This window comes from Pelodiscus sinensis, chromosome 2, assembly GCF_052426305.1.
Source record: "Pelodiscus sinensis isolate ZL-2025 chromosome 2, ASM5242630v1, whole genome shotgun sequence".
Lineage (NCBI taxonomy): Eukaryota > Metazoa > Chordata > Testudines > Trionychidae > Pelodiscus > Pelodiscus sinensis.
The window spans coordinates 184,984,509-185,000,801 of record NC_143053.1 but is presented as its reverse complement, the minus strand read 5'-3'; the positions used below and the strand labels follow the sequence as shown (position 1 = coordinate 185,000,801).

Below are 16,293 nucleotides of genomic sequence, written 5' to 3'. Positions count from 1 at the left end.
AGTCAACAGTGTGATGCTGTTGCAAAAAAAGCAAACATGATTCTGGGATGCATTAACAGGAGTGTTGTGAGCAAGACACGAGAAGTTATTCTTCCTCTCTACTCTGCATTGATTAGGCCTCAGTTCGAGTATTATGTCCAGTTCTGGGCACCACTTTTCATGAAAGATGTGGAGAAATTGGAGAAGGTCCAGAGAAGAGCAACAAGAATGATTAAAGGTCTAGAGAACAAGACCTATGAGGGAAGACTGAAAGAATTGGGCTTGTTTAGTTTGGAAAGGAGAAGACTGAGAGGGGACATGATAGCAGTTTTCAAGTATTTAAAAGAGTATCACAAGGAAGAAGTAGAAAAATTGTTCTCCTTGGCCTCTGAGGATAGGACAAGAAGCAATGAGCTTAAATGGCAGAAAGGGAGGTTTAGGTTGGATATTAGGAAAAATTTCCTAACTATCACAGTGGTTAAACACTGGAATAAGTTGCCTAGGGAGGTTGTGGGATCTCTATCACTGGAACTATTTAAGAGCAGGTTAGATAGGTATCTATCAAGGATGGTCTAGACCAGTGTTTCCCAATTTTATTTGGCCACGGAACCCTTTTAAACTTGGAAAAATTTCAAGGAACCTCTACAGCCGGGTGCAAAATTTGTAAAAAAAAAAAAAAAAAAAAAAAAAAAAGGCGGGGAGGGGAGGTGTCTGAAAGTGATGGGGAACTAGAGAAGGAGCCGGCATTTGCGCACCAGGTCCTCTCTGTCTCTTTAAGAGGGGGTGATTAGGTTCTTGCAGCACCCTTACTTTAATTTCACAGAACCCCAGGGTGCTGCAGAGCACCATGTGGGAAACACTGCTCTAGACGGTGTTGGGTCCTGCCAGGAGGGCAGGGGGACTGGACTCAATGACCTTTCGAGGTCCTTTCTGGTTCTAGTGTTCTATGATTCTCAGTGTCAAAGCTTCTCTCTTGCATACTCACAGATGTTGCTCCAATAAAGAATATTACCTCACCCACCTTATCCCTCTCACAACCTAGGCTTGAGACTGAATAAAATAATTACACTGCAGTTAAGTGTTCAAAATAGGAGACGCAGAAGACTAGTCCTCCTCTTCTCTCCACTCACAGGACCAGGAAAACCGACACTCAAGTAGAATAGTGATAGAGATGTAGCCGTGTTAGTCTGGTGTAGCTGAAACAAAATACAGGACTATGTAGCACTTTAAAGACTAAAGACTAACAAGATGGTTTATTAGATGATGAGCTTTCGTGGTGCCAGACCCACTTCCTCAGATCAAATAGTGGAAGACTATTGTGACTATTTTCTTCCACTATTTGATCTGAGGAAGTGGGTCTGGCCCACGAAAGCTCATCATCTAATAAACCATCTTGTTAGTCTTTAAAGTGCTACATGGTCCTGTATTTTGTTTCAGACACTCAAGTAGGACTGCCTAACCAAACTACAGTCCCCACAATGCATTCGGGTGGGTCAGGGGCGGGTAGAAAGTAAGTGACCATGCAGGCACTGAGCATGAGCAAGTGCCTGTCCTGCCTGAGAGCCGTGCTGCTGGGCTCAGGGGCTGGCCAGCAAGAAGGGCGCCAGTGCAGGAGGGGAGGCGCTTGCCGCTGCCCCTTGCAGCGCAGGTCGGGAGCGCCAGCCCGCCGAGGGGCGGGGACCAGAACGCGGAGACTCAGCTGGAGCGGCGGCACGAGGAGCAGCCCGGGCAGGGGCTGCGGCGGCTGCAGTGTCCTAGGACCCGCCGCGGCGGCAGGTGAGGCGGGGCGCGTGGGAGCCCGCCTGCGGGCGGCGCTTGGGTCAGACCCGAGCGTGTTATCCGGGGAGTGCCGAGGCCCCGCCCTTCTCTCGTGTGCGGACCTGGGGGCGTGCTCTGTGCCCTGGGCAGGGGCTTGGTTACATTGGGGGGTCGGCTCGGGTCAGGCTCCGGGTGCCGTTTCTTGCAGCTGCAGCCGGCCAGGCGCTTCCCAAGCACAGGCTGCGCCTACACTTTGAGAGGTTTAAGTGGACTCGAAGTGGGGGGAACTGGAACCTTCCTGGGATATGGAGCTCGGGCACGCCTGACTTTTCCCCAGCTGTAAAATGGGGGAAATGAGACTAGTCGTCTTGTCGAGCGAAGTGCTGTACAAGAGCTGGGCATTGATCCCTGGCAGCCTGTGTTTAAATTCAATGTAGGTTTCCCTCCTGAAAGCACTTCAAGACTGGGACAAATTGTCAGGATTTTAAGCACTGCTCCTGAACTGGTCATGAGGCAAGGAGACGCTGATTGCATTATGATACCAGACCTTTGACTTAGCTCCTTTTTGCTGGGTTTATAGCCTAAAATTTTAAGTCCCTCATCCCACCTTTCCCTGCCTCTGCTTTTTATAAATAAAATATTTTAGGGGTGCCAAACCCATAAGCTGATCATCCTGGACATTCTTCAGTGTCTGTTCAGAGACCCATTAACTCTGAAAACAATGGCTGTGTCTAGACTGGCAAGTTTTTCCGCAAAAGCAGCTGCTTTTGTGGAAAACTTGCCAGCTGTCTGCACTGGCCGCTTGAATTTCCGCAAGAACACTGACTTCCTACTGTCTGAAATCAGTGCTTCTTGCGGAAATACTATGCTACTCCCATTCAGGCAAAAGTCCCTTTTGCGCAAAGCTTTTGTGCAAAAGGGCCAGTGTAGACAGCTCAGATTTGTTTTGCGCAAAAAAGCCTGAGCGCGAAAATGGCGATCGGGGCTTTTTTGCGCAAAAGTGTGTCTAGATTGGCACGGATGCTTTTCCGCAAAAAGTGCTTTTTCGGAAAAACGTCCGTGCCAATCTAGATGCTCTTTTCCTCAAATGCTTTTAACGGAAAACTTTTCCGTTAAAAGCATTTGCGGAAAATCATGTCAGTCTAGACATAGCCAGCGAGTGGTCCTGTGGCACCTCAGAGACAAACCAAAATGTATAGAATCATGAGCTTTTCTGGGCAAAACCCACGTGAAAACTCATGATTCTATATATTTTGGTTAGTCTCTAAGGCAGTGGTCACCAACCAGGAGACCAGGATCTACTGGTAGATCTTGGAGCCTTTGACAGGTGATCCTGACAGGTTGGGCCAGGAGGCTGTCAAGTGCCCGCCCTCCATCTGCTCCTCTAAGCACTGCAGTGTTGCTCCTGCTCTCTGCCTTGGAGCTGCCTCCCAGTGCTGGGAGCCTCTCGCTTGCTGTGCAGGGCAGGGAAGAAGAGGAAGGGAGGGGGTGCTGATGTCAGGGTGTCCCTCCCTCTACCCTGTACTCCATCTCCACAGAGCGTGGAGGAGGATGGGGGAGGGAGGAGGGCAGGAATGGAGAGAGTTTGCTGGCTGCTTTTGGAAGTGGTACAAGGCCAGAGTAGGAGTGAGCCTGCCTTAGTCCCATTCACCACCATCCAAAAGCCACCTGTGATAAGCGGTGCCCAGCTGGAGCCTGCATTCCAAACCCAGGCCCCAGTCCTGAACCCCTCCTGCACTCCAAACCACTGCTCTAGCCCTGAGTCCCCCTGCACCCAAACTCCCTCCCAGAGCCTGAACCCCCTCTTGCACCTCAACTCTCTGCCCCAGGCTCAGCTCAGAAACCCCCCCCCCCCACACTCTAAATCCTTTAGCCCAAGATCAGAGTCTGCATCCCCCCCCACCCCAGCCGGAAGCCTGATAAAAGTGAGTGAGGATGGAGTGAGAAGGGGTGGGAAGGAGGAGGTGCAAGGGTGTTTGGGTTTGAGGTGGATCCTGGATTGCATTTAAATTCAAAAAGCGATATTATGCTTAAAAAGGTTGGAGACCACTTGTCACCCGGTACTCTATCTGGAACGCTGCTCGTGCCGGCAGCCACACGGCTATTGCCCCCCCAAGGGCGGGGTGAGGGTCCGGGCCCACCCTCACTCCGGACCCCGGCCCAGGGCCCTAACACCAGGAGCACGGCTCCCAATGGTAGCAAGCGGGGGTTTACCCCTAAACGCACTTGCTCTCGGGCTCCACGACCCCTCCCTGGGCCGATACCACCCCGCTGTCGGGCTCTTACCTTTCGCCCGTAGTCTCCGGTGTGGGTCGGGTGGCTAGCCCTTCCCCCCCCCCCGGGGCCTCCTACCTTGCCCTCCTCCTTCCTTTCACCCCGGATCACCTCCTGCGCTCCCCAGTTGCCCTCCCCTGCTTCTCCCTGCTTGGGCGCTCTTATCCGCGCCGGCCGGTGCGTCTTTCCCCACTTCCGGGTGCCCCGCCCTGCTGGTGCCCGTTGCGTCGGTGACCTCACCGGGATCCCCGGGCGCGTCCCGATGACGCGTCATTGCCCCACCTCCCGCGCACGGCGACACAGCTGGGGCTAACCCCGCCGGCGCTCGCGGCCGCGGGTGCTTGTGGGTGACGGGGTTGCTTCACCCCGTCACACCACTGCTCTAACATGTCACAGGACTAGTTATTTTTAAAGTTACAGACTGTGGCATAGTGGGGGTGCTGTCTGCTCTGTATCCTGGGGTCCCCCTGTGTTGTGATGTGTGATTCCCACTGACTCGCCAACATGTTGTGATGTAGTGTCAGTACCTTGCTGGTTGCTATGCTTGGGTGGTGGGCTGTGGAAGACCCCCCACTGGCGGTACCAGTCTAAGGAGAGGGCTGGAATCCAGGGGCCTAGGGACCCCATCTCAAGGGGTCTGAGGAATCCTGGCCCAGACTGCTGTAAACACGTCACGTCTATGCTGTGCTGTATCCTGGAGAAGCAATGAATCCCCTCTATTCTACCGGTGGGCGGAGTCTGTTCTTGCTGCTACGCGGGTGCAGTATTGGGGGGGACCTCAACTCACTGTTACACAGACTGGCTATCCCTCTGAGATCCAAGAACTCTGAGACTTTTTCTGAAAATCTGGGGTGCTGGGGAAGAAAGCCAGCACTCAGCACTGAACCAGAATGGGACACTAGTACCTTCATAAACCTTTCTCCTTTGACTTGCTGGATCATGACATTAAGTAGAAATTACATTGAGAGTTATTTGTAAAGTGGATTGGGAATAGTTTAGTGAAATGGGCCACTTTCGAGGAAGCATTTGGTGGGACGGTTTTTCAGGTCTGGGATGGAATTTCTAGGGTGTGGATAAAAGACCTCATTAGCTAACAGCATTACAGTTAGAGCACGTACAGGGCATGCAGAGGACTCCCAAGTTCTGTTCTGTTCTCCAAGACCCTGTTTTGCAGGATTCAGAGTATGAACTTGAACCTGTTCCCCACATTTCTAGCATTAACCACTAGGCTGTGGAGTCACACTATATTTGTATAAGTAACTGTGTAGGCACTGAGGCAGACACTGACTTTGTAGGCTGTTGGTTACAACACTTGCCTAGATTTCAGAGACCTAAATTGAAGTCCCTGCTCTATCTGAATTGGAATTAAGCACATAGGTGCTTTGGAAAATCCCTTTAGGTGCTTATCTGTGTCTTTAGCTGTCCAAATATCTTTGTAAGTTGGGCCCTTATTGGATATGGAGGCTGAATTAACCTATCACTTTAGTGGGGCGGCTTGTTGTATTCTAGGTGATGTATGATGACTTAAACACTGTGGCAGAGTTCATATTGCTGCTGACTTTTCTGTACCTCTTTGATAATCCTGCATAATCAAATCCGGAGTTTATCTGGTACTTCTCATGAACATTATCTCCCCCCCACTTCAGTACCAAACACTGTTGTGCTAGTATTTACATTGTTCTATTATTATATAATGGCTTTCATTAAAAAGACAGCATTTGCCAAAAGACATAATACACATTTGTTATCTAGTTTCATACCCTGGTGCCCATAACTGCAGTACATGAGCACCTGATGATTGCAAAGGATAATATTAGGTTATTAAGTACCACAGTGGGATTACTCTGAGATTACTATAGTCAGCATTTATCTATTAGTAAAGTGCTGGGAGCGAACATTTTGAGCTATGTTCTTCTAACTTTAAGATTTCAGGATGCTTCTTTACATTTCTGCCCAATATTGGTAAATTTGAAGAATTAGGATTTCACCCTGTGGCCACTGAAGTTATTAGTGAAGTTCCCATTGATTTCAGGGGTGCAAGTGCAAAGTCCCCCAACTAATGTGCTGGCAAATGAGGTCGGGGACTGAAAAGCAAAAAGCATGAGCTGCTACAGTTGTGCTGTGGAGCCAAAGCTCTCTTCCTGGGGCTGTAATAACTCTGTTTCTCTGAGGATTGAGCTCCCTAGGGTATCTCTAATGTGCACTCACTAGTGGGTTTCACAAGATTTAACTTCAAACACATACATGCCTAGGCTGGCATGAGTAGTGCCATTAACTTCAATGGGACTATTCTTATGCTTCAAGTTAAACATGTTGTTTGCAGAATTAGGGTCTTATTTTGCAGAATGCTTCCCATGCCTTTCATGGTGGCATACAGTGCTAATATTTTTTGTATGTCAGAAACCAGCACTATCAATTATTTCTGCAAAAGCAAATTTAATGGGTCCCCCCAGTGCTTGCTTTATTCAGGAATGGGGAACCTAAGGCACAGGGGCTGGATGCAGCCTGGATCCAGCCCTCGAGGGTCAGGGCCCTCTCCAGCCTTGGGGAGTCCACACTGGCTCTTCAGCCCCCCTGCTGCCCCACCGAGAGGTTGGAGCACACGAAGTCTACTAGGTTGGGCCCTCCTAGGCTCTGGTGTGCAAAGGGAATGTGGGGAGTGTCTTTCTCCTTCTCAGTCGGGGGCTACATCAGTGAGGGTTTGTGGGTTTTTTGCTTTTCGCTTGTGTGCAGCCCCGAATGATTTTTCTGAGGATCAGTGGCTCCCGACGCAAAAAAGGTCCCCTACCCCTGCTTTAATTAGCTATCACTGAGGCCAGAGTGCAACCTCCAGCACTTGTAAAGTATGCCACGGACCTACAATCTAGTTTCCTGTGTAATGTTTTGGGACTAATCATCTACAGCCATTCTCTGTTAAATAATGGGACTAAATGGGTTAGATAAGTAAAGTGAAGTGTGTTGGTTTTTTTTTTTTCAATTAAATTATCTGCACTGTCAGCTCACTTTGACCTTGAGTTTTTTGTGATTCTGTTGGCCCTGCTGCAAATTGGATCCTGCCGTCCCCTTAATTTGTGACCTCACCAATATGAAACTATTGTCGGTTTTTAAAGTTTCTGAAACAGGCTGGTCAGTGTAGTTGCCTGGGACATACATTTGTTCTCAGTGGCAGCAACTAAACTCAGAGTTTTCACAAATGTTCATAACAAATGTTATGCCCTAGCCTCAGGCTAGGTCTGCACTGCAAAGATAAATCAGAAATTGCATAACTTTTTCAGATTTTCTTTCGAAAGAGGCTCTTCCGAAATTTGCTATGTCTACATGATGCTAAATTTCAGAAAAAAACTGCTGTTTTGATACATCCCTTATGCCTTGTAGAACGAGGTTTACAGGTAGGGCGAAAGAGCGTTTTCGCTTTTTCAAAAAACTTTTCGGAAAAGCAGACGTGTTCCTTGGACATGGCATTGCTTTTCCAGGATACAGGCAGGTATTTGCAGAAATGACTTTTAAAACCCATGGTGCAGATTCCCAGCTGCTGTGAAATGTTGTAGTTCCACTGAAATTTCAATGGCTATGTCTGAAATAGGGATGAAAGTGAGTAGCCAAATTGACTACTCAGCTACTCGCTTCCCCACCCTCTGCTGCCTCTGTATCAGAGGGAGTTGGGGACGGGGGAGCAGGAGCCAGTGCGGGGAGAGGGAACTGGCTTAAATGCTGCTTTCCCCCCAGCGCCATCTCCGCAATGCTGCCTCTAGTAGAGGCAGCAGCATGGCTGGGGGCAAGGGAGGCTGTCACAAAGCAGCCTCTACCCATGGTGGACCCAGGTTCACCATGGACAGAGACTGCTGCTGCAAATCAGCCTCTGCCACCGGCAGTCTGGGCTGGCTGTGGGCAGAGGCTGCTCCGGCAGGATCTGTTCTGTGATGTTTATGGAAGCTTTCTCTAATAGTTTATCAATGTGAGGGAGTAGCTGCTGCAATCCTGCACGAGCTGTGACTGAGCCAGCATGCCTGCCCACCAGCTCTCAAGTGCCTTTAAAAGCACAGCTGAGAGGGGAGGGAGAGGAGAGTTGCGTGTGATTAGTAGCATTAACCAATAAGCATCTGCTTAATGGTTAATCGTTTAACTGACTGCACTATTACATTGCTAATACACATGCTTAACTTTTAGCACAATGGCATTACTCGCATTCATTAAGCATGTGTATGATTTTATAAGATCAGGGCCTTAACTGGGAATACTGTGAAATGAAAAGTGGAGGGTATAACTTCCCTTGCACCTGTGTGTTGTAGGAATCACACTTGTTGCTACTGTTACATAATAAAAGGTGCAATATCACTTATAAACAGCAGGTAGGCTAACGATCCATTTTTGTCCCAATTATTCAATGGCAGCTTTTACAGTTTAGGTTAAACTCTTAATATTTGAAGAGTTTTTTGTAATTATATGGTCTGTCTATGCAGGAAAAAGAGTAGTGCAAAATTTCCCTTTCTGACTTATCAATGAAACTGTTAGTTTAAAATTTTCCCAGTTTTTAATTTTTGGGCCAAACCAAGATTTTCTAACTTTAAAGCCCTAGATGAATGTTGCCACAATTTTTATTTTTAAAATTCCAGTGAAATCACTTGTTCTAAAGCACTTGCTCTAAACCATGTTAATGCCTATCTGCCTTTTTTGAAGCCTTATAAAAGCAACAAGTATCCCAAAGTGAAACAGTCTTCACTGATTTGTTAGAGAAATGGAAGCAATGAAGAGAGAAAAAACTAATAAGCAAATGAGATTTTAAAAATTCTTTCACTTTTTTAATAATCAAAGGTACAATTAGTTTAATAAACAGGTAGAATTCTTTACCTCTTTAAGGGATACTGTCATCTTAAAAACTATGGGCTCGTCTACACTGGCCCCTTTTCCGAAAGGGGCATGTTAATTTCACAGGTCGTAATAGGGAAATCCGCGGGCGATTTAAATATCCCCCGCGGCATTTAAATAAAAATGTCCGCCGCTTTTTTCCGGCTTTTAGAAAAGCCGGAAAAGAGCGTCTACACTGGCCCCGATCCTCCGGAAAAGCGCCCTTTTCCGGAGGATCTTATTCCTACTTTGAAGTAGGATAAGTAGAATAAGATCCTCCGGAAAAGGGCGCTTTTTCCGGAGGATCGGGGCCAGTGTAGACGCTCTTTTCCGGCTTTTCTAAAAGCCGGAAAAAAGCGGCGGACATTTTTATTTAAATGCCGCGGGGGATATTTAAATCGCCCGCGGATTTCCCTATTACGACCTGTGAAATTAACATGCCCCTTTCGGAAAAGGGGCCAGTGTAGACGTAGCCTATGTGTTATAGACATCTTTCCTGACCAGAAGGGACCACTGTGTATTTTAGTCTCTGGACAAATTCTCTCTGATCTACACTAGATGCAGGAAGAGATTTTGAGGGCAAAAGCATCTTTAAACCACCTTTGATCATGTATATTCTAATTTCCCTGGTATAAATTAGAGCAGTCTCAGTGCTGCTTAATCTGTGCTCTTTAGCAGCATCCTCTTACAATCCATTTCACATCTGAGCATAGTCAGAAATCATTCTAGCCACCGCCCCCCCACCCCTCCATCTATCTCAGAGTGTGAGATGTGAGAGCAGATGAAGGGCATAGAGCTATTCTCCTGGCTCTGTTCTAGCCTTTTTTCAAAACTGAGGCTAGTTCCAATAAGCCATTTCTTCCAGGTTTACAACCCCTTATGTTGCCAGACTAGCACAAATGGGTCACATGGATGACAGAACGTAGGCCCATTGAGTCCTAGGCCTTGGAGCTGGCTTCTAAAGGTGCTAATTATGGTAGAGTATTCTGGGGATTGGACCTTGATAGGTCATTTCACATCCTAAAAGGCTCTTTCTGTTACTAATCCATGGAGTCATCCCATTCATTGGCTCTCTCCTCTTAAAGGAACCTGTTCTCCCACATGAATGCAGTGCAGCACTTCACATGAGATCTTTTTATCCCCCTCTTTACTTGTGAAATGGGTGCACTTTACTTAACAGCAATAGCAGCCTTCACAATAGAAGGAACGCTTTACCAAAAGAGGAAATAGCTATCTATTTATAATGCATAGAAGTGCTGGAGCCAGATGCAGTGGAATGCCATGGAAGATTTGCTACTGACTTGCATAGCGTAGGTTCTAAGTTGTGGAGTGCAACTCGTACATTTGTATGTGAATAGTAGACCTACCCCTCACTTCAAAACAATGCATTTATTTCCTATTCAGTGTTGCTTTCAAAAGCCTTCTTAGAATTTTGAAGTGCAGTTCTGTTCTGAAAAGTGATTGCTAAATGGCACCATCTTATTCATCAGTTCTGCTCCAAGTGTGTAGTTGGCGGTATCCATTTGCTTTAGTGAATATAATACTTTTTACTCCTGTTACCCTTGCACAGACTTGAGTGTGGGAGCTGGATTCTGTTCCTTCCTTAGCAAACAATTCTGCTGATGGTGCAAAGTTCCAGTCATTTTCACCTGTGTGCAGTCATGGAAAGAAATAGGGTTATATTAATCTTGCTGTTAGTGCAAGATTTTTTTTTTTTTAGTAAATTGTACAGCAGAGGTGGAGGGAAAAAAAAGTCAGTCAGGGATAGCTGTAGTAGGTTTCACAGTGGGATCAACTTGCTGCAACTGCTCCTGCTTGTGCAGGGCTGGGCTCATCTCCCCAAACTGGTCCTTACAACCTGGCACAGGTGGTTACAGTGCCACTGAGGTTTGGTGAGTCTGTCCCCCATCTCCTTCTATGAAGGGGCAGATGGGCCAAATGTAAGTGGCACTGCAGCCACCTACACCAGGTCACAATGGCTGGAGCGCGGTGCCAGGGCCAACCTCACAAGAGGCCATTTACATAGGATCCTGCTGCCTGAACCTTGCCTGGAAATTTGGTGGCACAGGCATCAAGTTAAATAGAAGGTGGCCAGATGCAGTCCATGGGCCAGATCAAAGTGTTATGTGGGCCAGGTCTGGCCCCCTGGCCACATCTTGCCTAGTCCTGGGCTAGCATCTCTTAATAGCAAAGCCATTTCTTCATATAGTTGCCTTTTTTGGGGAGTCGGAAGATGAAATATCCTGAAAAGTACTGAATGTGTTGAAGAGGGGCTTGAGTTAGCATGTGCCTGTCCTTAATCTATCATAGATCAGGTAAAAAGGAAAACAAAGTGATTTTGATTTTATTTTTTCCTCTATAAAAGTTTTGAAAATGCATTGGCAGCACCCAGTGCCCTCTGTCAGAACTTATGGATGCCACTTTTCGCTTTTTGATTTATTGTCCATCGGGCTACATTGACTGTTCAATTTTTTTCCTGTGTAACTGCTTCTGACAAATCTGAATGATTCTGATCTGAGATCAGAGCAGTCAGTCTTAACATTTTTATTTCCAGGTTTATATTTGTGGTGCCTGAAACTTGGAGCTCGTAGTAGCCTTTTTCTTGTTTAAGATGGGAAGGGTGTGTGCATGTGCGTGCGCGTGCGCAACAGATAGAATGGCTAAAGATGTTCTTGTCATTAAGGCTGGAATGGTTACTCCTGAGGGATTTCTGTACTAAAAAATGTAAAAATCCTGCGCACACAATATTTTCAAATTTTGCAAAATTCTGCATATTTTAGTTGTCAAAACAACAAAGATAATCACACTAGCTTTGATTATTTTGGGCCATTAAATACCTGTCAAGTAGGTAAAAAGATCCAGAAAATGTGTTTTGACAAATAGATTCCTTACTAGGCATATTAATACAGAACTTCTGAGGAATTCATTTAAACTACAATATAGCACTCTATTTCCTGCACCCCTCTGAAGCAGTGCAAAGCCTTGGGGGAGTCAGGGGTAATGGAGGAGTTGAGGGAGAGGGAAATAATTGCTGGGAAGGAGCCTGGGTGTGAACTTGAAGAGTTGTTGGGTGTAGGTTGGAAAAGTTTGGAACAGGTTTTCTTGGGGGTTGGGGAGGGACTGTTTGGGAGCACAGAGACATATGGGGACAGGTGCAGATGTGCTTCAGTGAAAGGAAGAGGCTAGGGGGTCAGTCAGGGGCTGGATGGGGGAAGCTCTCTATCAGGCACATCCCTGTCCTCAATCCCCTGTGCCTCCTCTCCAGTTCAGCTCCTACTTCTGTTTGATACCCCTACAATCCCACGCTCTTGGTCTCCTTGTATCCTCTGACTTGGCCAGTTGCAAAGAAGGCTCTTCAGGTTTTTCTTTTCCCTGGCTCGGGAGCTGGCAACTTTTGGATCTTGTCCCTCAGGGTAATCCCCTGGCAGGCTGAGACACATTTTGATGACATTGACCATCTGCAGCAGGGCTGGATTTAGAAAGAGGCATTGGGGGCCCCGGAAAATTATGTCTGGGCTGCCAAAATTGAAGCCCTATTGCGAGGCCCCGTTAGCCCAGGGCCCTGCAGCCTCTAAAGCACTTGGGTTCCAACCCTGTCTAGCAGAGGGGGTGGAGATTCAGCTTTGCACACTGCTGTTCCTCCCTCTGGCCTGGAGCTGCAAGTGCTGGGAACCAACCTCTGGCTGTGCATTTCTCTCTGTGGAATTGCAACCAATGGGAGCTGCAGGGGCAATGCCTGCAGACGAGTGCAGGGCAGTGCACAGAACCCCCTCTTTCTTCCTCTCCCTCCCTGGGGCCTGTGCCACCAGAGGGGAACTGCCTCAGGCAAGTGCCTCACTCCCCAAACACCCTGCCCAGCCCTGAGCCCCCTCCCTTAGCCTAATTCCCACTCAGACCCTGCACCCCCACCTCCTGCCTTTAGCGCCATCCTGCTCTCAAAACCCCTTGGTCCCTGCTCCCTCCTGCTCCCAAATGCCTCATCACCCCAGTGCATGCACCTCCAGTCCCTTCTGAACTCTGTCCCCTGCCTTACTGCACTCTGAACCCCAGCCTCAGAAAATTGAATAGCCGTGGACCCCCAAAAGAGTGAATCCGATCCTTCCCTGTAGCTTCCAGTGGCCATGGTTCACCGTTCTCAGTCAGTGGGAGCTGGGGGACACTGAGCATCTACAGCAGTGTCAGAAAAATGTCTCGTGGTCTACCAGCAGATTACCCTGGCTGGCCCAGCCAAAGGAAGCCAACCCCTGACCTAGGTGGCTGGGAGCAGCTGCTGTGTTCTAGCATCAGTGCTCTCTGGTGGGCAAAAGGCAGAACTGCAGCAATGTTCCTGCAGAAGCTTTTTTCTGTGCAAAAAACAACAAAAAAAATATTTGCAGCTCATTAATTGTGTATGCACAATTTGCCCAGGAGTATGGTGCTTAGAAGATCAGGGTTCAATGTCACAAATGTACTTTTGACCTTGGGCAAGTCACTTGATGTGTCTGTGCCTTAGTTGTTCATTTGTAAAATTACTATTAATGCTCCTTTTGCTATTTAGATTGTAAAGCTGACTAAAAGGGGAAGGGGAACCTTGCAGAATGGGCACCTCAAGGTGCTACTTTAATACAAATTTTAAGCAAAAGTAATAATACTGATTAATAAAACAAGACTGCATGTGCCCTAGTGGTTGGAACCTTAGGTCTTCTAGCTGGGTTCAATAACCAAATAATTAAAGCAAGTTTTGTAGCTCTGCAGAACTGTATAGTAATGCATTCACAAAGCTAAAACTGTGCTTTGTAAACTTGAAGAAGCCAGACAGGCTGCAGACAAGTTAATTTTTTAGCTGGAGATTTTCTGCCCCATAAATTGAAGTTTTATGTAGCAATTATGCCATAATAACTAGATAAATTCCAAAACCTATTACTGTTCTTTGTCTTTTATTGATGAGGTCAACAAGGAAGTAATTGTGTTTAAACTTTAATGCTTTTTGCTTTATATAACTCTTGGTAGAGAGTATAATAAGCTCATGTTGAGGGGGAGGGAGGTTTCAGAGGAAACAGAAAGATGGGCTTGAATTGCAAATTCAAATCCAGATTCAGATCCACATTTTAAAACTTTTTCATGCCCAAACCTCTTACATTTGGTTGTGTAGCCTATCACTTGTTAGATCTTAAACTGTTTCATGAAGAAGTTTGAGGCAGGAAGGTCAAAATCTGACTTGAAATGTGAAGCCTGAAACAACCTGAATTATGAACTCGCTTCCTTCATTCTATAATATATCCTGCAAATAAAAAATTCAAGTGACATATGCTCTTTATTTGTATTCAAGAACCTGTTGTTTTAAGTTCTGGTGACTTCAGATGATAAAAATGTACTTTGTGAATGAATGTGAGCTGCCTGCATATTTCGGAAGCAAACTGTTCCTTTCTTAGATAAATCAGGAGATGTTCTCTGTGGTTCCCTGGGCGTTGGATGTTCAGTCAAGATACTAGACGTGATGAATCATTGTTCTAAGGAAAAGGCACCAAGTCGCGTATGCTCCTCTGCCCCCAAACTCATGCCTGCAGTCATGGCACAAAAGTATTGATTCCATAGCAAGATCCTAGCTGGTCCCAAAAACTGGGAAAACCCTTCTGTATGGGAAATGCATCTGCAGAGCCTCCACTGGCATCTGCAGAGTCTCCAGAGGCATCCACTGTTCTGAGGACTGTCCTTTAGGGATTAAGGGTGTAAGTAAAATAATGATGGAGGAGAGCTAGGATGCAATGAGGTAAAGGCATGCAATCCAGCTCCAGGGTCATACTGCTGGTGGGGCTGGAGAAAGCAAGAACTATCGGAAAGGCACACGGTCTCTAAGTAGATGGTGTTGGTCTGAGAGCATGACCCCTTTTCCTGTTCCAGTTGGGTGCAACAACTAGCATTCAACAAATGATTTGAAGGATGTTCCATGAACGCGACTGTACCACATTTCCGATCTCCGACCTTTGTATATTTCCTGTATGGAGGTCAAGTTAGCTTTGGTTCATAAATAGATCAAATAATTAAACCTCACCAGAGTTAGCAACCCAGGACAAGATCCCTTTTCCTGTCCGGGAATGGGAAAGATGTTATTTGGAAAGTATAGAATCCCATGGGAAGAAGGCCAGCAAAGGAATGAGGATAAAGATTCAGTCAACTGTAGTGTAATCTGGGAAGGACATGTTTTGGCATGAGCTCTCTGTTAGACGGAGCCTGCATCTGTTGCAGATGAGATTATTTTAAACATCTAACAATAGAGGGTGATCACTACCTTAATGCATTCCCTTTTTTATTATGATAGTGGCATGTGTGGGTGGGATCGGCAGCATGATTGACAATGGCGGGTGCTTCCTCTATTTACACAGGAGAGGAGGTGAGTAGGTGGAGGTTATGTTAGATGTCTGGTTGGAGGCAAAGCATGATTTATTAGTGTTCATTTGGCTGGATGAATACATAGCATATATATTTAGAAATTTGCAAAATAGGGTACTATTGTATTTTAAAGTCAGCTAGCAATCAATTCTGGCATAAAATCTTGGCAGGTTGATACCTACATTAAGTTTGTAATGTGTTTCCTGTTTCTAGTGCGTGCACTATATAGCCAGTGTGTCTCTTACAAATTTATTAAGACAAAATGTATAAATAGTATTGACGCCTACAGGACCGGTATAAAGTTAATGTAGGATTTGACCCTGGACGTGTTCTGTAGACATACAGGACCAGGTGTATGGAATCACACAGGGATTTAATCTGGTCTGTTATTTCTAATCACATTTCATAATGACCACTCATGTCAGAGTGTCTATAACTTGAATTTTTATTTTGCATTAGTACTGTATTTTGGAATTTGAGGATTTTTTTGTATTTGCATCTTCCCATTTCTATTCCCCAGAATTGATGACAATGATGTGCAGCTAGATAGTCAGAAATGTGTATTTTGATTCCTTCAATCTCACTGCTATGAAACCTACTTTTTGATTTCTCCACAGGGTAGTAGCAAAGAGGGCTGGCATGGCTGTGCTACAGTTCACAACATTAAAGACGAAATATGTTGCTGTCCTAGACAGTCTACAGACATGTGAAAATACAGATCCATGTCCGGGAGAATTTACAGTCTAAGGCACTGATTCAGTGAAGCATTTTAAAATTTAACACAAGTTTAACACAAGTGTAGCTCTATTGACATTGAATGGGACAACTCATATACTTAAAATTAAGCACGTGTCAAGTGGTTTGTTGGCTCAGGACCTTAGTAGTTAAGGGGAAGCGGAGAGGCATGCAAGCTGCTACTTGTGCAACAGGTTAGACTGGTACATGCAGAGATGAGGCTGTGTTGGGAGTAAGGACTAGGGATGTGAAACGTTAACCGGTAAGCATCACCCTAAACAGATGATGTTTACTGGTTTTGGTTAACAGGTAGCATTTGGAGCAGCTCCCCGT

General features: G+C 46.2%; 1 protein-coding gene across 2 annotated transcripts in view; it reads left to right on the top strand.

Moving 5' to 3' along the window:
- The first annotated feature begins 1,505 nt into the window (after positions 1 to 1,505).
- The window catches only part of POMGNT2 (protein O-linked mannose N-acetylglucosaminyltransferase 2 (beta 1,4-)), a 48,997-nt gene continuing 34,209 nt past the window's right edge, over positions 1,506 to 16,293 (top strand). For both annotated transcript variants that reach the window (XM_075921954.2, XM_075921955.2), the window contains exon 1: positions 1,506 to 1,755. The gene's annotated coding sequence lies outside the window, so the exon portion shown is untranslated. The remainder of the gene's footprint in view (positions 1,756 to 16,293) is intronic.